The sequence below is a fragment of the Petaurus breviceps genome, unplaced genomic scaffold (assembly GCF_028583685.1).
Source record: "Petaurus breviceps papuanus isolate PSGF00001 unplaced genomic scaffold, PetGlider_PUasm1.0 90503, whole genome shotgun sequence".
Lineage (NCBI taxonomy): Eukaryota > Metazoa > Chordata > Mammalia > Diprotodontia > Petauridae > Petaurus > Petaurus breviceps.
The window spans coordinates 502,665-527,982 of NW_027187265.1; the positions used below are offsets into that span (position 1 = coordinate 502,665).

The 25,318-nt window shown below is 41.1% G+C and overlaps 1 protein-coding gene across 19 annotated transcripts in view; it reads left to right on the plus strand.

The window, feature by feature from the left end:
• ZNF618 (zinc finger protein 618) overlaps positions 1-25,318 on the plus strand; it is a 230,063-nt gene that overhangs the window by 1,084 nt on the left and 203,661 nt on the right. The window lies entirely within an intron of this gene.

Consider the following 25,318-nt stretch of genomic DNA (forward strand, 5'->3'; position numbering starts at 1 on the left):
TTTGAATGAATTCAGGGGTTGGTGAGGAGAAAGCAGAAATCTTTTTCCAGAAAAAAAGAAGCTTTGCCCATCCAACTCAATTCAGTTTTAGACAGCCATCCTGGGCTGAGCCAAGGAAGAACTGCTTTCTTTAGTTGAAAGAAATTAGCAGAATTAGCTTTTGAAGCAATTAGGAATTGTACTTCATTGTAATTTGGAACTTGCTTAGCTTAGTGCATTAAAACCCTGATTTCACAATTTGACCATGTTTAAAGTTTTTCTTTTTCCAAACATGGAGGATTAGAGAAAAAGACCCTGTAGCATTGGCTTTGGACACACCCCAGAAAAATTGTAGGTTTTTATTTGGGGGGGGGGGAGATAATTTTACATTTGCATTTTACTGCATTTAAATCACAAGGTTTTGAAGAAAAACTGAACGGATTAGAAAATGGAAAAGTTGAAAGTGAATTGTTTGCCCTTTTTTTGCATTTCAAGATTTGAAATTTTTTCAAATTTTAAAAAATTTTGCTGACATTAAATAAAACATGATTTTTCAATTTTGTTTGCTTCAGAATCTTGTTTTTCTATTTTTATTTGTAAAGGAAATGCTCTTGAACATGTTCCTCCCTCCCACCTTTGACATAAATTGAGAAATAATCCTAAATTCATTTTCAAAATTGAGTACCCCACAGGTTTGTAGGCGACACCGCCATTATAAGATATGCATAATTAACATTATTATGAAAAAATTAACAATGTATTCATAGAAGCCTATTTTTAAACATTGGAATAAATCACTTGATAAGGACATGGATAGAAAGACATTTGATAGTTATAAATTTTCCTTTTCTCATTCCCTGTTTGTAATCAGCCCTGAAATGTGAATTTTTTTTCCCCTGAACTGTAACTGTTGTGTTTCTCCATCATTAGGGCATCTTGGTTTGATATGGTTAGTGTTGCCTTGTGCAAATGGTAGTGATTTCAGGATTGGATATTTAAAAAAAAATTGATGACTTTTAAAAGGAAAAAAGATCCATCAGCATTGACATTATTTAAATCTGTTGGAAAAAAACATGAGGAAATTTCACTGAATGAACAAGAAAGCAACAAAAAGGAGGGGAGAAGGGGTGTGAGTGTGAAAATTCTTAGTCTTATCTATCTCCCTAAGTGGCCCACTTACATTGCTGAAGAAACAGGAAAAATTTCAACCCAGCTGACTGTAGCAGCAAAATTTAATTTGGAAAACACACACACACACATATTCTCTCTCTCCCTCTCTCTCTCTCTCTCTCTCTCTCTCTCTCTCTCTCTCTCTCTCTCTCTCTCTCTCTCTCAGAGCCTAGTTTTTGCTTTGAGCAGGAAAGACCATCTGCAACTGGTATTTCAGTCAGTTTCTTTAGCCTGAAATAGAAAGAAATGGGGGCTTTTTTTGGGTGAGAGGAATTTCAATCAGAACAGATTTGGAACATTAAAATAAGGAACCCCCTGAAAACTGAGGGCTTATTTTTGGGAAATTGATACTTACTTCAGCTATGGTTGGAGCTTAGTAGGCAAACTGGTTCTAAAACAGAGCCCCACTTTTTTCCACTCCAGTTTGTAGTTCCCCTTGGGTGGCTCAATGAGAAGACACTGATAGAGCTAGTTATGGAAGACCAGTTGGTCATTGATGGTCCTAAGTCATTGATTGATGACTAATGTGAAGCCTTTCTTTATTATTGTATTAAATTTGATAGTAGCTGATGTGTTGCTTTTCCAAATAGTCCTCATTTGCTTTGGGTACATTTTATTTATTGTAATAGTGATTTACTGCTGAAAGGACTCAGTCTGTTCTACATATATGCATTAAAATGCATATATTAAAACAAATTATTCTGCTCATCATCATTATAATAACTAACATTTATATAGCACTTTAAAGTTTATAAGTCACTTTTCTCTGTGGGAATTTCCAAGGAGTTCTTCTAATACTGAAAGATGCAGGACTAGACAACCTTCCCTGCACTCTGACTCAGTGGAAGGAGAGTTGGGCAGCATGAGTTGTTGAGGTAGGCAATGGGGAAGTGGGGGGAAGAATGAGAGGCCCACTAAGGCCTACCCTCACCATCCTTGGCCCATAGGAAAATTCTAGGGCAGTTGATAATGGCTTGGAGAATGATATCTAAGAAACTCTACCCCAAACCCTATTTTATGCTTCTTGGTTCAACAAATTAAAGAATACTATTGACTACCACTTCTTTTTTGTTTGTTTGTTTTTTTGGAGGGGGGAAGGCAAAGCAATTGGGGTTAAGTAACTTGCCCAGGGTCACACAGCTACTAAGTATGTCAAGTGTCTGAGGCTGGGATTTGAACTCAGGTCCTCCTGAATCCAAGACCAATGCTCTATTCACTTTGCCACCTAGCCGTCCCAGCCACCAAGTCTTATAAGGGTCTCCCAAGGGATTGTTTTTATTTTGTTGTATATTGACATTTTCTTGTATTTAAGTGGGTGGTTTTAACATAGTAGCGATCTAAATATTTGAACTGATTATCTAAGCTCTAAAGTAAGTAGGCATTTGTTGGAAATTGGAGATATTTTCTGCTTTACAGAGGGCTTTAAAACAAACGATTCTAACAGTATTTACCACAAAGGGATTTAACTTGTGTTGCCAGAGTTCCCATGGTATTTTTTGTTTCTATACTGTCCTTTCATGGCATTAAATTATCTTTGTTGGAATCTACTTGCATGAACCTTGTCTTGGGTATGACTTGAGAAACTTCTCCCTTAGCTGGAAATTTGACCAGAAGTGGGTAAATAACTGAGTTTATTTTGTTAATAGGGTCTTACTCTCTTTCAGCAGTCTCTTCTGTACTCTTTTCCAAGGTCTTGAGTAGAACTCTGGCAGCTACTGCTTTAGGGGTGGTAATTGATGATGGACATACTTGTTTTGATGGCAAGATAGCTTATACTCATTCATACAGTGGATACACTATTGCTTCATGTATTTCTTTTATGTTTTAGGAGTTAGTTGTTGGTTTTTTAGTCTGACAAGGCTTGAGATGTCAGGGACTTGCTTTATAGTTTGTCTTTGCACAAAGCCAGGAGAATTTCCCCCATTTTTTGTCCCATGTGGAGGTGAGTGTGAACTCAAGACTCTTGTTTTTTTTTTTTTCATTTTCAAGACTTTTTATTTTTTTCATTTGGAAAGCAGCAAAGATCGTTGTATAAGCCAACCTTTGTCTCTGCCCCACAAAATTGAGAGCAACTGGTCCATCTCACTGGAGAAATAAACGTTTAAATGGTTTCATCATCAGGCCTATATTTATTTATTTATTTACCTTTTGACTCATTTCTTGGCATGCTTTGTCTGGGAACTCAAGATTCCTTGCATCTGCTCATTGGCTGGTGAGATAAGAACTCTCTTACCATGGTTAATCAGATGAATGAGTGAACTTTTATTTCAAGGTCATGTTGAAACTGAAAATTCATCCCTATGATTGTAATATTCATCTTTCATCGCTTCTCTTCCCCAAGATACTTTTTAAAAAGTGGACTTGCAGATCCCCTACAATGGGTGGGATTTCCTAGGAAGTTAACAGTTTTTCATGTATTGGCTTTTTTTTAAGTGATGCCTGCCATATTGTATACTTTTAGAGGGAATTGATTAAGTCATACTGCATTATTGGGAAGGATCTTATTCCTGGCTATCTCTGACTTCTTTATGGATTGATGACTGGGCATCTGCCTACCTCGTTTTGTTAATTCCCCTTCCTGAGTCCTGATGCTTTTGAACTGACTAGAGTAGGCCATCATTACTCAGACACAGCTAACAACTTGTTGAGTTTAGTGGTAATTGATTTTTATAGCTATGGGAGGGACAGTAATGAATTCTTGTCCCTCCCGTAAAACAGCTGAGTGTGACCTTGGGAAAAATTACTTCACTTGTCTGGACCTCATTTTCCCTTATTTGTAAGTTGAAGTTGGTCTAGATAATCTCACAGGCCCCTTTTGGCCTGTGAATATCTTGTGTTCTGTGTTGTAATGTTTTATGTCCTGAGGTCCTTTCTAGCTCTGACATTCTAAAGGCCCTGTGGGGATTGGGACCGGACCTATGATTTCATTAGAATAGGGAATTCCTAGGTGAGGAAACCCCCTTCTCACCAATTAGGTCAGCAGCTTCTCTTCTTAGAGGAGAAGTGCCTAGAACACTGAAGAGTTAAGCAACTTGTCCAGGGTTTGACTCTCAAGGCCTCTTATGAGTCTATGAATTGAGGTGTTTGTTTTACCCACAAAATATGACTAATTTGGAAGTGAGCTGCCTTGGCGAGATCCATTGCTGGAAAGGCAGCTTGGAGAGTAGTGTTTGTTGGCCAAGGAGTTCTCAGTTTTCTTACCAGCCATCTGCAAATAGAAAAATTGAACTGTCTTGTCAGGGTGGGAGGTACAACAAAGTTAGTTTCTTTGCCCATCCTTGCTTTAGAGAATTAGGAAAGGTTTCTCAGAGTTGGAGACCACATTAGTGTTTGATATAGCTGTGTGTGTGTGTGTGTGTGTGTGTGTGTGTGTGTGACAGAGAGAGAAAGAGAGTGAGTGAGACAGACAGAGATAAGATGAGCAGAAGTACCATGCTGTGTAAGTCCCACTATTCTCTGTGTGACAGCAGCCCTAGTGGGCTTTCCATGAAAGGATATGGCAGATCTCCACAATATTAATCTCAAAAAGATTGGGAACCAACTTCCCTCCCTCAGTATCCTTAACTTCTCATTAGTAGTCGTTTGGGGATCTGTCATTCATTCCTTTATCTGAACCTTTCTGGAATTTAGTTGGAATCCTAGACTAATAGGGTGTTAAGCCTGGAAGGGACCTAAGAGGTAGTTGATAATTACACACTTAGTCTTTAAATCAGTGTGATGGGAAGAGGGATCGACTGACGAGTCAGGGGATCTTGGCTCCAAACAATTGTGTGACCCTGGTAAGTCACTTAAGCTTTCCAGGTCTAGGTTTCCTTATTTGTAAAATGAAGTGATTGGCAGCAAGCAAAGTACTACTAGCTGAAGGACCTGGGTTCACATCCTGCCTCTTACACGACCTGTGTGACTTTGGGCAAGTAACCCAACCTCTCTGGCTCTCAGTTTCCTCATCTGTAAAATGAGGGTTTGGATTAGTCTCTTCCAACCAGTATGTCTGTGATATGCTACTTTGACCAGATAATTTCTGTGGTTCCTTCCAGCTCTAACCATCCTGGTAAATTTTTCTGCCTGTAAATTCTCTGGGGTGATGAGTTCTGAAGCTTTAGTCCCTGTTGCAGAAATTATAGTTAAAGAAAGTATAGGAACTGGGTGTTCCAGTATGACAAGGCACTACCCCTTTCTGGGCCTCAGTTTCCTCAGCTATAAAATGAGATATATCTTTTCTGTCTCTTGATTTTATGAATTTTGGACTATAAAGCGATATCTCTAATTGGAGTAATAGTCATTATAATCGAGAGATTTTTTAAAGGCTCATGGACGCTAAAAATGAAGGTGAGACAGTAAAATAGAGGGAGGCAGCATGTATATATAGTGAGAGGAAAGGAAGCTGATCCCAGAGTCAGCAAGTTCTGACTTTCTGTGCATACTGACTGTGTCACCCTGGGCAAGTCACTCCCTTAACCTCTCAGTGTCCCTGCCAATTCTCTAACACCTCTAAGAGAGGTGCTAGATCTGCATTGGAAAAGGATATTCCTTACTAGTCTGGTAAGAAAGAAAGGAAGGTAAGAGAAAGAGGAAAAAGAAAAAAAGGAAAGAGAGAGGAAGAAAGAAAGAAAAAGAGATGTTTGGATGCTTGGGGAGTTGTTGGACACTTGGTTTCAAGAAGCAGTAAATTAAGATAATAAAAGAAGCATTTTCTCTCCTGGGAAGTTGTGATCTATGTGTGACAGTCTTGTCATTTCATAGCACTGCCTCATTTTGTATATCCTGTTTTAGAGCATTATGGAAGTACACTTGTGGGTTTTGGGGGGGACTGCTATTTTTTTTTTTGTCTTTTCTGGGACTGCTTTTTTTCTTTTTTGGTAAATCCTCCCTCTGGTCACAGGGAGAGGTGAATGTTTCTTGTCCAGGGAACTTAGAATTAATAACAGCTAACATTTATACAGTAACTTCAAATTTGCAAAGCGATTTATGCATATGATCTCGTTTGATTCCCACAACAACGCTAGGAAGTAGGTGGCATTATTATCCCCATTCCATAAATGGGGAAACAGGTTGAGAGAAATGAGTTAGAATTTGAACTCCGGTCTTCCTGACTCCCAAGTCAAGTACTCTAACCATTGCGCCACCCAAATGCCTGCACTTGGCAGCCCCTGGCCAGGAGGCACTGAGATGTAATGATGTAGGGGGGATTGGCTTTGGGGTTCCAAACTCTTGGCAGTTTGAAGCTCAGTATAGTCAGTGTTCTATTAGCCCTAGCTTGTTTGATGCTTTGGATCTGTGATGTTTTCACTTGGGGCTTGGTGTGGTTTTTGCTGTAGTTCCCGGGGAGTAATGTGAGGGCTGAGCACTTGAAACCCGGGGGCCTTCTGTAGTATGTAGGATCGCAAAATTCAGAGCTGGAAAGAGCTAGAGGTCATCTAGTGCACTCCTATTTTGCTGGTGAGGAAACTGAAGCCCTGAGAAAACAAACACCTTGTCGAAGCCACACAGGTAGAATTATTATTAGTAGTAGTAGTAACAGTAATAATAATAGCCATTTATATAGTTTTAAGACTTGCAAATATTTGATCCTCACAATAAACTCTATGAGGTGGATACCATTATCTCAATTTTAATAGCTGAGGAAACGGAGATGCATAGCAGTTAAGTGATTTTACCAAGGGCAGTAAATGTCTAAGGCAAAAGCTCTTTGAACTTAGGTCCTCCTGCTTCCAAGCCCATCATACTATGACCCCATGTGCCACCTCACATGTTTGAGGTCCCAAGTGGAAGAGCTGAGGATGCCAGATCTTGGGGTACAAATCCCTAGCCTACCCTCAATCAACTGGGTGAAGTAACTCCAAAGGAGCTTCCTGGGTCAGTGTCTGAGAAAGCTTGAACGTTTGAAGGTTCATGGAGTCTGGTGCAGGTTGGAGAAAGGATCAGACCTCTTTTCCTTTTTTCTGAACTTCCCCAGGGGCAGTAAGTGATTAAGCCTTATGTAGTGGGTGTATTTTGCACTCCAAAGTTTACCAATTTGCTGAAAGAAACAGCTGTAGGGCTATACTCCAGGAGAAAGTGGCAGGGCAGGGCATAGCTAGAAATAGAATAGTGACCTAGCAACGCTTTTCTTTTCTGAAGTCGCGGTACCCTGTCATTGCCTGGATAAAAATATGACCGGCCCTACCATATACACACATGCATCACATGTCACATGTACATATGTGGAGAAGCACACACACATCCCTGTTTCCTAAGGTCTGTCCTTTGAAGGACTCCCTCATGCATCACTTGTTTCTTCAAACCCACCCCCCAGGAAAGGTTAATTGTCCCTCCTCATTGCTCATAGAACTTTATTTGGACCTCTGCTTGGCCCTTGGTCTCATCTCTGCTCTGTCACAGAGATTTGCACATGGGTCTGTCTCTCCATCTCTACTCGACCCCCTGGAATAGTTTCCTGGAGAGCAGGATCTGTTGTATTGCCAGCATGCTTCCTTGCCTGTGCAAGTGCTTAATAAATAAAGAATGGTTGCAGGAAGCAGAATGGAATGGGAAGGGCTGCTGAACTAGGCTTCTGCAGACCCTGTTTTTTTTTTTTTCTCATCCTGGCGGGGCTGCTCATTTGCAAGGCACTTAACCAACTCTCTAAGTCAATTTTTTTTTTTTTTAATCTCTGCAATGGATAAAAAACATAGCCTAGCTCCTGGGCTCCTTGTTGTAGTTTAGTTGTTAAGTGACCTGTTGGATCATACTGCCCAGAAATGCTGGAGTGGTTTGCCATTTTCTTCTTCAAAGGATTTAGGCAGACAGGTTAAGTGACTTGCCCAGGCTCACACAGCCTAGTAAATGTCTAAATTTAGGTCTTCCTGACTCTAGGCCTAGAGTTCTATCCACTGAGCCATCTAGCTGCCAAGGCTCCTTAGATAAGAAGATCTAATTAAGCCATCGTGTAAAACTAATCTGATTAAAAGTGCTTTGAAAACTACAGTGTCCTACATAGGTAAAGGATTATTATTTCACATGTATACTTGATCTACCAAATATGATGAAAAAGTGCATTTGGTCTTGAGAATTTGGGCCAACCCCCTAATCTTGCTCCTCTCCACTCATTGTAAAATAAGGGCACCCCACTGGGTGCCACAAACTTGGTTTAAGACAGTATAACCTTAATGACCAGTCTTTCTTTTCTGACCACTAGGGAGTTTTTTTTTTTTTTTTGGTCAGTATCTTGGAGTGATCTGGTTTCAAAGGGGTCCTGACCTGTGATTGTGAATACTTGAATTTCTTAAATGGATCTGTGATCTCATCAACTTAACTGGGCTTTCCAGCAGTACAGATGAGTCAGTCAGTTAAGCAGCAAAAAAAAAAAAAAAAGAAATTTTAATTAAACATCTATTATGTGTGGGGCGCATATGAATATTGGTAGCTCAATGAATGGTGCCCTGGGACTAGAGACTTAAAAGTTCAAATCTAGCCCCAGACACTTACTAGCTGTGTAATCCTGAGCAAGTTACTTAACCTCTGCCTGCCTCAGTTCCCTCATCTGTAAAATGGGCATAATCATAACAGTCCTTACCTCCCAGGGTTGTTGTGAGGATCAAATGAAATAATAATTGTAAAGAACTTTGAACAGTACCTGATGCATAGTAAATGCTATATAAATGTTAGCTATGATTAGTTATTATTAGGTAGGCGCAGACTAGGAATTTTGGTTACAAAAAGAAAAAGAACCCAAATAACCCCAGCTCATTTGCATTCTAGGAGCAAGACGTATGTATATAAGTATGTACTGAATAAGTTAAAATATATACAATGTAGTTATGGAGGAAGGGAATAAGGAAAAACTTCATATGGAGAGGAGGTGTTTGAGCTCTGCTTTGAAGGAAGAGGGACTCCGAGAGATGGGGGTGAAGAAGGAGCAGATTCTTGATGTGGGTTTGGCCTGTACAAAGACATGGGACCAGGGTCCGTGTGAGAAACAAAGCCAGCAAGGCTGAGCTGTAACCTGCTTTTCCTGTATGCTCCTTGTCTATATTTTCCTGTAGGTTTGGGGGGGGGGGGAGTGGAGAGGTAGGTAGGGGAGTCTACCACGTGATGGTGCTATGATTGCAATACCTACAATTGAATGGGATGGTATGTAAGAGCCATGTATATGTATGCTTCTATGTCACACATCTATGTGTGTGTGTGTTTATATATACACACATGTCTGTCAGTTTGGAGTTTGTGGAAGAGATTAGATTGGTTTAGAAAGAAAATGCAGCAGAGAGATGACGGAGGTGAAGATGTTATTGAATCTGCAGGAGAAATGATATAAATATTTTGGCTGACGAAGCAGAGTAAGGCTTGATATATAAGCCAAAGAGAAGAAATGGAGTCAGGTGATTCCTGGATCTCTGTGGCCACTGTAGGGGAAAAACTCAGGGAATGTTTGAGACTATCTGAGAGACTAGTCCTTGGATGTGTATGGGGATTGGGAAGAGAGGGTGGGTGGTTTGAGGTAAGATGGGGTATTTTAATATCTGGGCTCCTGAAGGGAATAACCCTTCAAAGACTAAGAAAAGGAGGAGGGCTGTCTTCGGGCTAGCATCATGCTGATTTCCTATGCAGTTTGTTGACTAGCCTTCCTAGCTGGAAGCTGTTCCTGGGATGAATGCTGGAATATTAGCTGAATTTCTGTTACTGTCTTGATCGTGAGGGTCAGAGGGCCACAGACCCAACCCCTCCCTGATCTAGAGGTTTGTGCCTCTACCATACAAATTCCCATTGACCTGAAGAAGGGAGGTGGGGAGAGATGAGAAAAAGAAAGGGGGAGGAGAGAGACAGAGAACTATTTGTTGGAGAGAATTTAGTGTCATTTTGTTGCTGATCAGGTCGGGGGCAGGGTTGGACCAAATGAATTTTGAAGTCTCTTCTAAACCTGAAATTCTCATTATTTAGAGCAAAATATCTTATGGTGATCATTTGTCAAGGGGACATTGGGGAATACTAAACCCTAATCTCAAAAGTTCCCAAGGAAAAACAGATCAAGAAATTTTTAGATGAGAAATTTTTTCCATGAAATTTTCATTGCTTAGAGGGAAAAAAAATAAGTGTGTGTTTTTAATAGAAACTCTTTTCTGTGATATGAGGCAGCAGGATGTGGTGGGAAGTCACTAGATTGGCCTGTTCTGACACTCACTCCTTCTGTGACACTTCCTTCTGTGGACCTCAGTTTCCTTATTGTAAAATGAAGGGTCTGACTGAGAGCCTTGAAGGTCCCTTCCTGTCCTGATGTTAGGATGGAACATGAAAAGGCAACAAAAGCGAAACTGGAACTCTGTTGTTGTTTGCTTAAAAGTACTGTTACACACTAACCTTTCTGAGCCTCAGTTTCCTTCTCTGTAAAAGGAGGAGTTGAAGCCAGCTGGGTAGGGCCTCTCTGGCTCTAATTCTATATTCCTAGATCACTTGACAACTCCAGAGGCATCCTGAGGATCTAAGGCTTTTTTCGGCTCAGCTCATGTGCCACCTGCTAGGGAAAGCCTTTCTTGATGGCTCTACCCCAGGATTTCTTCATTTTTTGCATGTCCAAAGGAGCCCCTTTGACGGTCTGGTGAAGCCTAGTATGGATCCCTTCTCAGAGTAATATTTTTAAATGCAAAAATTAAAATGCGTAGGATTAAAAAGAAAACCAATTATATTTAAATAAAGAGGTAATTTTACTCATCCAGATTTAGGGACACCCTGAAATATATCTACAGACCTCAGATTACAAAGTTGTTAGTACTTTCCCTTTCCGTAAATTGTCATATATTTGCCCATCTGTCATAACATGTCATAACCTCCAGCAGATTGCAGTGCCCTCTTTGAGGGCAGGGACTGCTTTGAAAAGGCCTATGTTTGCCAACTTCAATTCTGTATTCTAAGGACCTTCCTAGCTGGAATATTCTACATTATTAGCTCCTTAACAACTATAACTTTCTGTGTCATAACAGTCTATATTCAAAGGTCCATTCCACAGTTAACATTCTGTGATTTAAATCCTTTTTACTTTCTGTATAGAATGAAGTAAGGGTATAAGATGTATCCATTTGTAACCCTAATCAAGGAAATTTAATTGCAGAAAGATGAAGGGCACCTCCTTATAAGGTACAGATGTCAAAGATAATGTCTTAGTGAGACTCCAATATAATTAGTTAAAATTGAGGGAGGATTAAAAAAAAAAATCAGATGAGGTACTAGTAAGTTTTTTTTAAAAGCCATTTGTTCCCAACTTGTCTCTTTCCTTGAACATTAATTAAACACATTGCCAATTTGGAGGGAAATAAATCCATCAAATGAATCCAAAAGATTAGCCCCTCCAATTTTTCCTTCAGAAAGGTTCCAAACAGTGCTTAGTCTGTGTGGTGGTTGCTTCCCAATTTTGGCTACATTTCAGTGTCTGACATGACTGGCAGGTTTTGATTTGGAAACCCAAATCATCCTTAGTGTGGGTTTAAGCCTGCCAACTGGAAATGGGTAGGTTTTAATTCAGGCTAGGGGAAGTAAGTCATCCTTGAGGTAAGTCAGATTCCTAGAATGCAAAGCAGAGCATCAATTTTGGGGGCTGGAATGGACCCTAGAAAATTGAAAGGATTGTAGAGTCCATGAAGGCCAATTCACTCATTTTGCATAGGATACAGAGGAGTCCCAGAGAGGGGAAGTCATTTGCCTACTGTTGCAGAAATGAATTAGGTGTAAAGCTGACCTGTTTCTTGATTTCTAGTTCAGTGCTTAACTCTTAAAATGTTTTATTGGTGCTTTTTTTTTTTTTAAAGATAGCTCCCAGTGTCTCCATTCCTCACCCCCCAAATAGAGCTCTCTTCACTGTAAAAAAGTAAATATAAGTCAGGCGAAACAGAAATCTAACACACTTGCCACATCTCAAAGTGGATAAGTTGTTCTCAAGGGTAAAATTGACAGGCCTTAGTGGCAGCTTGGATAAGAGGTGAGAAGTGGTGAGGAAGCCAGGATGACTCCTAGGTTGTGAATGCTCTCTATGATAATACAGAAGGGAGGGATGGAGGGTTTCCAGGGAAAGATAAAAGTTCTGTTTTGTACATAGTGAGTTTAAGATGTCTACTGGACTTCTAGTTGGAGATGTTGGAAAGCAGTTGGAGATGAGAGATCAGAGGTCAGCAGAGAGTTTGGGGCAGGATGAGTAGATCTGAGAATTATCAGCATAGAGATGGTAATTAAATCCTTGGGAGCTGATGGGATCACCAGTTGAAATAGTATAGAAGGAGAAGAGAACCCAGGACAGAACCCAGTGGAACACCTACATTTAGAGGATGTGATCTGGAGAGGAAGATCCAGCCAAGGGAACTGATTGAGAAGGAGTCTGATAGGTAGGAGGAAGACCACGAGAAGGGAGTGTCCTGAAAATCTACTCTACCTCCCTAGCAAGAAGCAAGAGTTGCCTCACTGGTGGTCCTGGAGACACACTTAATTACTGCATTGACCAGAATGTTCAAGTCTTTCAGTTTCACTTTCCTTTACAGTATTGTGTTCATTGTGTAAATTCTTTTCTTGGTTCTGTTTATTTCACTCTGTAGACCTCATTAAAATCTTCCTAAGTTTTCTCTGAATTCTTCCTGTTCGTGCAAACATATTCCATTACATTCACGGCCCGCTCTTTGTTCAGCCATCCCCTGATTGTTTTGTACCTACTCTCATTCCAGTTCTTTGGGGCTGCTGCAATTTTTTTTTTAAATTTATGTGACCTTTCCCTCTGTCTTTGAGTTCCTTTGGGCACAGGCCCAGACGTGGTATCACTCTTTCAAAGTGTATATACAGTTTATGTTCTTTCCAGTATACTCTGCTTCCTGCTCTCTGTAGGGGAGGTTTTTAAACCTTAAGTTAACTTGAATTGAAAGTTACGTTAGCTTCAAAACATTTTTTAAAATCAGGCACCCGCTCTGTTGAAAAGAGCTAAAATTGGGCATCAGCCTGCATCTTGTGATAAGCAGTTTATGTGCTTTATCTTTGTAAAATTTAACTTCCTCCCCCAAAATATCTGGCTTGAAATCAGAGCTAGAGTTGGGGTAGGCATCCCTGGGCAGTACTCTCGAAATTATGTTTGTATTAGATCACAGAGTTTTTAACTGAAAGGGATCATTTAGAGACTATTTAGTCCAACCCCTTCATTTTACTGAAACTGAGGAAACTGAGGTCCAGACTTGCCCGAGGTTAAACAGGTATTAAAGTTCCTGGTTAGAGTCTGAACCCAGGATCTCTGGCTCCCAAATGAGTCATTGTTCTTTGCTTTTCATCCTTCTTCATCTTGGGCTCTGGTTCAGCTTCTCCTGGGCTGAAGACTGAGCAACTGTCTTCAGTCCTCCTAACCCAGGACATGATTAACTGGATGAGTTACAAATCTGTTGTGTGTTTCATGTGTGGAAAGCCTTTAATATTGGGTTTGAAAACAATTGCAGAAGGTTGCTGTAATTAATTCCATTTGACATACTTGGAGTTAGGGCCCTTATGGATTAAAAATGCAAATTTATGCCAAACCAGATGCAAGGTATTGTTTAGAGCCAATAGCCCTGGTGCTTTTTTTTTCTTTCTTCTTTTTTTTTGCAGAGAATCCGTAGTATAGCTGGTTTTCCATGGTTGAGACAGTAGCCTTTGGAGTTACATGGGAGGGTGTCTTGAACTGCCAGAAGAGGGAGGGAAGAAGGAAGGAAGGAGGGAGGGAGGGAGGGAGGGAGGGAGGAAGGAAGGAAGGAAGGAAGGAAGGAAGGAAGGAAGGAAGGAAGGAAGGAAGGAAGGAAACAGGCATTTATCAAGCAACTACTGTGTGCCAGGTGCTTTACAAATATCCTCATGACAACCCTAGGAGGCAGGTGCTATTATTGCCCCCATTTTACAGTTGAGGAAACTGAGACAAAGAGAAGTTAAGTGACTTGCCCAGCATCATACAGAGAGTAAGTGTGAGGCTGGATTTAACTTCAGGCCTTATTGTTTCCAGCCCCAGTGCCCCATTCACTGTACCCCAAATTGCCTAAGTTTCTAGGCAAGACCAGAACCCAGATCTCTTAATTCCTCCTGTGGTAGCAGTCATTCAATAAGCTTTAAGCTCCTATTGTGTGCCAGGAAATGGGTGAGGCACATGGAGGATATAAAGATGAAAAACATGAAGCAATTTAAGGAAGATAACATGTCCATGTATGTCTTTTTCAAAACTAGCTTTTGAACAGACCTGTAATTTCAGTGCTAGAGTGAGTTCTGTGTGAGGAGGTCCCTCTACCTCTCTGCAGGTCACCCCCTTTTCTGAAACTTTTAGGTTAAACAGTTGCCTGGGGCCCTGAGAGGTTAACTGAGGTCACCCAGCCAGTGTGTGTTAGAGGTGGCCTGGATCCCAGGTGTTCCTGACCCCGAGGCCAGTTCTATGCCCTGCTAGGGCCATGCTGTCTGTCCTGTAAGTGTATTGAGGATAAATACCAGATATAAGGTCATTAAGCACAAGGGTTTTAGGAAAGGAGGGCACTAATGGTTTTGGGGATTTGAAAGAAGGTCTTTGCCATGGGTTTGGAGGTCATTTCTTCCCTCCAGTAAGTAGAAGGGCAAGGGAGTAAGTAGGAAATGAACTAATACAGTCCCTGTTAGATATTAGTAGCCTTTGGAAAGTCTAGTTTGACTGGATAGGGCAGAATCCTAGAATGTTTGTGCTGGAGGGGTGCTTGGAACATATTAGAACATAATAAGTTAGAGCTTGAAGAGTTCTGAATTGCCAGTTGTCTCCCGACCACCATAGCGGTAGTGGTGGTGGGGGGGCTACAGCCGTCCTTATGAATCTTCCTTGCCTGGTTAATGAGTTTATCCGGAAGCATTTATTGCATGCCTACTACATGCAAAGCATCATGATATTAAATACAGGTGTGTCTGAGACAGTCACTGCCCTCACGTACCTGGAATAAATGAACAGCACAAAACATTTTAAATGGAGTGTCCAGTAAATGTTGTAGAAATTAAGTGCAGTAAAACTTCAGAGGACAGAAACGTTAGTATGGGTTGAGGTAGTTGGGGGCGGCTTCTTGAAGGAGATGAATAAATAAATGGGGGGAAATTATTGAACACCTGTGGTGTGCAAAATGTTGGGGATATAAATAGGAGAAATTAGGACTGTCCCTTTCTTTCAAACAGATAATTAACATTTATTAAAAGGCTCTATGGTTCAGGTGCCATGCTAAACTTGGAGCATACAAAAAGAAGCAAAGAAGCAAAAGACAGCCCCTGCCCTCAAGGAGCTTATAATCTAATGGGGGTTCACATTCAAATAGAGGGAAACCACACATTGGAGGTTTTATCTATAGTAAGATGGCCATTGAAGGACAGTTGGATTTGAGTAAGTGGAGAAGAGGAAGAAGGGAAGGCTGGCAGGCAAACAGAAATTTCTGGAGTGAATGGAGCTTGGCTCTGATCTCTGTGACAGTGGTCTGGAGAATATGGCATGTGAGACCACTGAGCTGAAAGTGGAGAGAATTGTCTTCTCACCTAGGAGCCAGCAATGAAAACCGTTGGGGATTGGCTGAACTGGGGAAAAGTTAGGGCTGAGGTGCCTCCGAAGTGGAGATGTAAATAGTGGTGTAATCAGTAAGCACCAGCTTCAAAGTGGTATAAACAGTCTGGTAAGGAGGAGGAGTGGAAGAGCTATTAAAATAAGCAGAAGGCTGTTTAAAAAAAAAAAAAAAAGATGTAACAGGAGGCTCCAGCAGCCCTGCTGACGATCTAGCCCCAGAGACTGTATTGCTGCTGAAGGTTTTACAGGGAGAGTCTTCTGTAGAGGGTGGAGGGGTGGCTGGGACGTCCCTGTCAGAGGAATTAGGGGAAACAGGAAAGCAAAGTGATGGTCCATGCTAGAGGTTCCAACTCCAGCTGTGCAACACCCCAGGGTGTCTCCCGGTTGTCTCAAATCCTCCATGGAAATCCCCTTTTGTTCTTTTTACCTTTAAAAGTAAATCTATGCCCTTCAGCATTTAATGGGCTTCCAAGGATCAGGCACACTCCATGATAGGCTCCAGTAGATGGAAAATATTGGGAATGATGACCTCCGGGTTGAGAAAGGGAATGACCTTGGCCTTCTTGCTGTTCTTCTAACAAGATACTCCATCTCCTGACTCTGGGCATTTTCGATGGTCATCTCCCAAGCCTGAAGTGCTCTTACTCCTCATCTCTGCCTCCAGGCTTCCCTGGCCTCTTTTAGATACCAGCTACGGTCCCCCTTCTACCAGAAGCCTTTCCAAAACTCCCTTTCTTCCGGTGCCTTCCCGCTGATGACTGTTTGCAATTCCTCCTGTATATAGCTTGTTTGCTTTTTGTCCGCCCCATTAGACTGTGGGCTCCTTGAGAGCAGGGATGGTTTTTTACTTTGCCTGGAATTAGTAAGTGCTGAGAGGGACTTCAGTCAATAAGTCAATCAACAGGCATGTATTAAGTGCCTGATTTTATGCTAAACTCTAAAACACCAAGAATAAAACAATCCCTAACTAATCTCAAGGTGATTACATTGACAGAGAGGGAGAGAGGGAGGGACAGAGAGAGAGAGGAAGGAGGGAGGGAGGGAGGGAGGGAAGGAGGATGTGTGACACCCTGCATACAAATAGTATATATGGAATAAATACAAAATAAATAAGATTTTTGGAGAGTCATCCGATCTTGCCTTTGTATTTAGGAAGCATCCAAGGGGGAGGCATCATAGGAAGAGGCAAGACTTTTTGCCCTCACAGATATTAACACTGGTGGATTTTCTCAGGCTGTGTCTCATCACTAAAAAATAAGAAGGCCCATTTCTACAGTACTCCCTTCATCACTGAGCCCAGCTCCATCCTTGTTGAAGGCTGTTGAATGCACCCATAGGGAGTTGCTTGCCCAACCCCGAGACCTTTACAACCCATCTATTTACTTGAGAATTGCAGGAGTGTGGAGATTTACAGCAGGAAGGGACCTCCGAGATCTTAGACACTTCACTTTATAGATGACAAAACTGAAACCTAGACTGAGAACCCGCTGCTAAGTGGCAGATCTGCGATTGGAAACTCTATCCTGTGGTACCAAGCCCATTGCTCTGTGCATGCCGCCCATTCATCTTGGAGGAGCCAGATGCGGTAGCAGCTTTGGTCCATAGGCGTCTGTCTTTGTTAAGTGTCTAAGTGTGCAGAGCACAGTACAGGTGCTGGTGAAGAGGTGATGTGTAAGTAAAACATCCCACTATAAGGAAAGGTGCCAGATTTTTTGAGGCTAACAGAGGGCAATGGGGCACCTCTTACTTAGGGCTTATACAAGGGGTGCCCCTCAAGGGCCTTAAAGTCTAGTGTCAGAGTCTATTATTTCCTTGTTTGAATAATAAAATCTTAAAGCAAGCGATGCCTCCAAATCTGTTTCCTCATCTTTAATGTCAAGATAGTAATATCTGCCATATTTACTTCCCAGGGTTGTTTTAATGATTAGAGTTTGTTGACTCCAGCCTCATTATAGATGAGGAGACTGAGGCCCAGGAAGGAACAAAACTTGACCCAAATTACTTAGCTGGCTAGTGGGAGAGCTGGGATGCAGAATCCAGATCTTTTAATTTCCCAGTCCAGTGGTCTTCCCCCTACACAAGTCTGCCTTTCTAAACTGAGTAGCTCAGTTTCTGTTCTTGTTCTCGTAATCATAGATGGGCCAGTGGTTAAAATCCTATTTGCAGGCAGGCCTGAGCCACAAGTCAGAGACTAGAAAGTAGACTCTGTCAAGCATGGATTGTTGGTAACCTAGACACACCCTCTCCAAAGCACAACCAGCAGGACAAATATTTGGCTTGTCAGCTTCCCTGTTGAATCCCAGGTGTCCATTAGTTCACAGAGAATTCAGGTGCTATGTTAGCTGCCGAGCTAGGAGTCACCAGTACTTGTACCTGGCCTTGGAAATAAGAATTGATCAATTCCACATTGAAGATTAGCTAGACAAGGTTAAAATATAGTTTAAATGGTCAAAATATATTCCATTTAGAGAGGCGGTGCTTAGGGTGAACTTGAGTGTCCAAAGTGTGTGTGTATTTGTGCCCCAAATACTCTGGGCATCTGATCCCCTTTTTCCCTAACAGTTGATTGTTATTATTATTTTAAGTATATACATGATTTCTCAAAATTTTGAAGTTGAGCTGCTTTAAGTGAAAACTTGTTGATGTAGATCCAAACCATAGAACCCAGTTTCCAGAATTTAGGGGAATCTCACCAAACTTCCAAGGAGGTGTGCAGCACAGGCCTCCCTGTTTTCTTATGGCTCTTTTATGGGAGGGTTGCTGAGATCCTCCCACATTTCCTTTTCCTGAATTCAGTTTACTGAGGATTCTTTTAAAGGCCTTGGCATATAAAGACAAAATAATAAACAATCTCTGCTTTTAAAGATCTTACTCACTTTACTGGGGGGATATGGTGAGTTTAGTGGATCTGATTATCCTTATCTGTTGTCTATGTTCTATCTGTCTATCAGTTCTATCTTTCGTGTCAGTGCTGAGATGGCAGGGGAAGACTGTCATAACACTTAATATAGTATTTTAAGATCTGCAAAGCAGTTTACTCGTTATCTCATTTTCACAACTGTGTGGGGTAGTCACTATTATCATCCTGATTTTACGGATGAGGAAAATGGGCTTGAAAGAGGTTTAGTTACTATTTGCCCAGGTGGTTGTTGCTGTTGAGTCACGTATGACTTTTTGTGACCCCACTTAGGGTTTTCTTGGCAGAGATACTGAAGTGGTTTGCCATTTCCTTCTCCAGCTCATTTTACAGATGAGGAGACTGAGGTAAACAGGGTGAAGTGACTTGCCCAGGGTCACACAGCTAGTAAGTGTCTGAAGCCAGACATGAACTAAGGAAAATGAGCCTTCTTGATTCCAAGCCCAGTGTTCTTTCCACTTTGCCACCTTGCTGTCCATTATTAAAACTTAATAGTTTTTATCTGTACTAAGATTTTTGGGATACCTTGTATATATGCACCTATCAAATATGCTTTGTATTTAGCTATGTATACATTATGTGTGTATATATGTGTGTATATATATATATATGTACACACACACACATATATAAATATATACTGAATACTTCCCTAGACATTGCATGAAAGTCAGGGTGATGTAGTGGAAAGACCATTGTATTTTGTATTCAGAGGTCTGGGTTTGAAAACTGGCACTATTACTACCTGTTATGTACCTTGAGCAAGGCAAACCTCTCTGAATCTCAGTTTCTTCCATGAAATAAAGGAGTAAGACTATACCATCTCTGAAGTACTTTGCAAGTCTTCCTCTATGTGTTGTCTCCAGTCTCTCTCTCTCTCTCTCTCTCTCTCTCCATTTGATACTCTAAGAATGTGTATAATTTTTAATCTTTTAACTCTTGTTGTTCAGTCATTTCCAGTCACATCTGGCTCTTTGTGACCCTATTTGGAGTTTTGGGAAAGAAAGTGGTTTGCCATTTCTTTCTTCAACCCATTTTTTCAGATGAGCAAACTGAGACAAATAGGATTAAATAACTTGTCCAGTGTCACACAGCTAGTAAGTGTCTGAGGTCAGGTTTGAATTCATGAAGATGAGTCTTCCCAACTCCAGGCCTGGAACTCTGTCCACTGCCTAGTTGCCTTTTTCTTTCTTAGGACCACACAGCTAATAAATGTTTTAGGTGGGATTCAAACTCAGACCTTCCTGATTTCAAGGTCAGATGCCTTACTCAAGACCTAGCCCAGAACCCCTAACATAGTAGGAACTCAGTAAGTATTCCAGTATAATTTAAATAGATAAGGATAGGAATAGGGACTGGACCTGTAATTTTATTAGCAGTAGGGAACTCTCCATGAGGAAACTCACTTTACTGAGGCAGACTGGCACATTGAGTCTTATACACTTGCTTTGAGCAGGGATCTGCAGGCAACAATGACTTGGGTGGTACGAAAACCAGGACGGACGAGTTTGGCCATAGTGTGTTGACCTCTGGCCTAGAGCACTTTGCTCTTGGAAATAAAGGTGGACTGAGGCAGCAAAGATCTGAGCATAATCCATGTATTGTCTAGACTAGCAGCGGCCAATAAATAGGGTCAGTGACTTCTCAGGAGTCTGAAACCCTGAGTGAGGGAGGGCAGGGTCTTTTATGGTGATAAACAGGATGACAGAACAAAATCTAGAACAACACAGGTGGGTCTTCTGATTGGCTAGAAAGTAAAAAAACCCAAACAAACAAAATCCTCTGACATCAGTTTGGTAATTATGATTGTTTGGGCCTCTCCTTCAGAAACCTCTTTAACTACAAGCAGGACATATGATTTGGGTTACAAGACAAAGGCAAGATAAACCCAGTTGTAGGTATTTCAGTGAGGAGGTGGGATGTGTCATCTCTGCTTTTCTTTACATCATTGGGAGATGAGATCAGTTCTCAGGTGATAACAGTAGTCCCGAGTGTTAGAGTTTATCTTGACATTTGCCAAATTTCTCCAGAAGTTGGGTAGTGGGTGCTGTTCCAAGGTGGAGATACTGTAAGTTTCAATGCAAGGGTGGAAGTACTAGTTACAAGATAAGAATTGTGAGACCAGTGGCCTGAGGTTACTTGAGTAAAACTTACGGTGAAGGGGAATATTAAATCTACCTTAAGTATTAATGATATAGAATTAAAAATTGGTTTTTAGTTTCACAAATGAGAGGTTAAGGTGTTTGCCTAGAATGTGGTCGTTAGGATGGGTCAGAAGTGAAATTTGAATTCAGGTCTTCACCAGCTTCAAGGTCATCTCTTTGTCCACTGTGCAGTACTGCTTCTCATAAATACAAAACACATACACACACATAAATACAATATGATTTGAGGAAGGAAGGAGCTCTACCAATTAGAACCATGAAAGTCTTCCCATAAAGAAAGAATTCTGTCACAAAAATATACTCAGCCAACAACCTTGAGGAGACCTAGACTGTTTGATCCTAACTCTGCCACTAACTTGTTTTGTGATGGTGGGCAGGTCACTTCATCTTCCTTGATTTCTTGTTTGTCTTCTGTAAAAAAAATGGTTATTGATTTCTGTCTTGCCCACTTCATTGTGTGAAGGTGGCATATGGATAAATAATAAAGTAGGAATGTGCTTTGAAAAGACTAAAAAGTATGGTGGGAACACAAGGCAGTAGTTGTGGTTATCATTATTGTGTCATGAGTCTTGTAATCCTGGAAATTCTTCTGGCTGATGTCCAAAAGCTAAGTGTGACTGGATATAGGGCAGCCAGACTCCTTTAGGATCTTAGATCTGGAAAGTCTAGCTAAGACGTCATCTCATGCAACCCCTTCATTTTTTAGATGAGGAAACTGTGGCTCAGAGAGGGGCAGTATAAATGGCAAGGCTGACATTCATACCTGAATCTTCTGACTTTAAATTCAGTGCTCTTTATACAACTGTTTCAGAACCTGTGTTTACTAAAGGTGTATTTTCATCTGTCTGAAAATTCTAGAAAGTTACTTCTCTGCTACTGACCAGTCAAGTAACTGTGGGCCAGTCGTGATGGCTCTGAAGTTCCATTTTCCTTACTGTAGAACTAGCATAATAACAGCTGTCCTCTTTATGCCCTACAGTTGTTGTGAGGATCAGATGTAATGATGAATATGGAAGACATAGTACTTGGAATGTTGCAAAATGCTATCTCGTCCTCTTTTCTAAAAATCTAATTTGTGTGGACACTTCTTATTTTGATGCCATATTTGTTTTAAAATATTTCCCTTTCTCTACCCAGTAAACCATCCTTTATAATAATGATCAAAAAAGAAAGAGAGAATAGAAATAATTAAATAAAAACAGTCAATACTTCAACCATATCTGACAGTGTATGCCATGCTCCATATCCATAGTTCCTCAACTCTGCAAAGAAGGGATGGAGGTACATTTTCTAAACTCTTCTTGTGAGGATGAAGGAGATGGCAAACGTACTATTTATAATTACTCAAGGTTCAGTTTCATTTTTATTTTCCTTCTGTTTGCATTGTTTTAATCATTGTGTATATTTTTGGAGTTCTGCTTCCTTCGCTCGGCCTCTGTTCATACAAGTCTTCCTGTGCTTCTTTTTATTCTTCATATTTGTTATTTCTTACAGTACAGTAATATGTTACATTGGAGTGCTGCATGTTTAGCCATTCCCCAATTGATGGTCATCCATATTCTGTTCATTATTGTTTGGGCTACTCCTTTTAGGACCCACTGACATGGACAATTTGGTGGTTCAATTCTAACCCCTCTTCATTTTTTAAGCGTTTTAAGTGAAAAGAGACAAAGAGCTTTAACAGGTTTCCTAGATCCACCTGTTTAAAGCGACTGGTCTTAGGTATAGGAATCTTAGAGTCATATGCTTGGCCATGTACTTTTCCTGTGTCTGGTTGTCAGTGGACTGCCGATGGCAAAGTACTTACAGGTGTACTATTAGATGTGGCACAAGATGGTCAGTTATTCCTGCTTCTCTGGTCTGTTTCTTCTTATTAAAGAGTCATCTTCCATAGAGAAGATTTCTTGAGAGTGTCAAGGTCAGCAGCAGGGGTGCTAGCCCAAAATCAGTTTTGGCTTCACATGACAGCAGTCTTTATTAATAAGTTGTCTGATCCTGATCAAGTCAGTGCCCTCTCTGGGACCCTGTTTCTTCACTTACAATTGAGTGGGTTGGGTTAGACAACCCCCTAAGGTCCCTTTTAGTTCTATGAGTCTGTGGTTCTTTGGTGCTATGTAGGGTAGAGGAACTGGGTAGTCACATGCCCCAGTGACCAGGAGGGTGGACTTTGAAGGGTCATGGGTGGAATCATGGAAGAAGCTACTGGCCATGGCAATCCAAAGCAGAGAAAATCAAGTCCTTTAATTGTCCAGTAGGCTGGGATCGTTTGTTTGGAGCTAAAATGTCAGGATAGCTCTTCAGTGTGGGTTCTTGGGTTTTCTGCCTTAAGTTTCCAGAGGAGTTTCAGGTGCTAAGAGGATGGTTTACTCAGATACTTTGTTACTTTTGCCTTAGTGACTTAGATTCTAGTTGTTTGTGTCCCTATTGTATCCTTTCTATGTGACTCTCCATGCTAAGGAAATAGGGAAAGATCATCTGTTACTCATCTTTGTGTCTCCTGCAAGGGCTAGCCTGCACATAGTAGGCACTCAGTTTTTCACTTTCTTCATCCTTAAAATGGGGGTGATAATATTTGCACTCTGCATTTCACAGAGTTGTTGAAGGTGAAAGGAACTGGGTTTTTTGGGGGAAGTTTTGTCATCTTCAAAGCACTGTAGAAATTTGTGTTTTGATTACATTCAGAATGGTGATGATGTGGATAGATATTAAGGATTTAAAGGTTTGAAAATTTCTTTAGTTCAAAGGTTCTAGTGAGGCCATTGCTATGAATTTTCAAGAGGGACTTTTAAATTGAGGGGAATTCTTTGTGTTAAGGATCTCTGGTGCTTGGAATGATTTCTATATGCTTGCCAGATGTGCCTCTCTAAAGTGGATGGTCTGGAATGGCCACTGGCAAAAAATTTTAATCAATAAATAAAATAAATCTGGGGGCGTAGCTCCATTCCAGAAGAGTCCAGGGGAATCATGCTAAATAAGCTTGTGTCTCAGCTGGTGAAACATGGGCATGACCAGGGTTCCTAGCTGAGTTGGCAGGAAAAGTGGCTGACTCTTGCTGGTACCCAGGATGACAAGGGATCTCTGGGGGCAGAGAGGATGCTGACCAGAGTCAACATAGTGTAGTGAATAAGTAGAATGTTGCACCTGGAGTCAGGAAGGCTCAGGTTCAAATCCCTCCCTCCGATACTTCATAACTGTATGATTCTGGTGAAGTCACTTAACCTCAGTCTCAGTTCCTCATCTATAAAATGAGGTCATTGGACTAGGTAACTTTTAAAGTCCTTTTCAGCCCTGAATATAGCCTTCTTTTTTGTCTCTTGGTAGAGGGAACTCCCAGCGAAACTTCCTCTCTCAATCCACATCAGAAATTGTTCTATATCTTCTAGTCTTAGAGGATTGCCTGGATCACTGGAAAGCTAAGTGACTTGCTCTGTGTCCCATAACCAGTATGTGTCAGAGGCTAGATCTTTTTAGCTCCGAGGCTGGTTTTTTGTTTACAGTCAGCCATGCCACCCACTCCTTTTCTTTTCTTGTCTTCCTGAAATAGGCTCTGGTTTTCCTCTGGGATCTTCAACTCTTTGGCTGCTTCCAAAGCTTTTTGGTATGTGCACGTTGTTTCAGTTTATGGTAGTGCATCAGAATGGGAGTTTACATCTTTTTGTGTTATGAAAGACCATTGTGTCTTCAGAAGAAACAACAAGGTAGTTTGAACTGTCCGCTCTTCCTGGTGCTGAGGAGCTGCTTCATTTTTTGTGACCATCCCTCTCTCCAGTCAGTCAATCATAGTACCTGCTATGTTCCTGGTGCCTTTTTAGCACCATACTAAGAGCTAGGAACACAAAGAAAAAGACAATCCCCACCCTCGGAGAGCTCATACTCTAATGGGGGAAGTCAACACATAAATGCAGTTGTGGGAGGTGGTGGCCAGGAAGGTACCTAGATGTCCAGAGGAATGCTGCTGGAGGTAGAAGTGATGAGATGGGCTCCCTCAATAAATGGAGGATCTGCTAGAGGTTTTCAAATTGGTATCTCCTTTTCCAAACTCAATGTCTACACAGTATGTTGTTTAAAGTGCAGATCTGGCCATATTACTGATTTTCTGGCATAAAAAATTTTCAGTAATTTTCTGTTTCCTTTAGGATAAAATATAAATCTTTTCTGCCATTTAAAACTCTTTTTAATAGGGCACCAACCTACCTTTTGTCTTTATTTTCCATTATTTGTCTTCATAATCAGCTGACAAATTGATCTTGAAGCATAAGTCTGATGGTGTCATCCCCTTTGCAGTAAACTCCAGGGGCTCCCTCTTCCCTCTGGGATTAAATACAAAATCCTCTGTTTTGCTTTCAAAGCCCTTTACAACTGGGCTCTTTCCTACTTTTCCAGTATTCTTACACCTTACACCATCCTTACCCCTCCACCCAGTGACCTCTCCCCATCCAGTGACACTGGCCTCTTTCCTGTTCTTCAGACAAGACACTCCATGTCCCGGCACTGGGCATTGTCACTGACTACCCCTCATCTCATTGGAACACTCTCCTTCCTTCTCTCCATGTCCTGGTTTCCTTC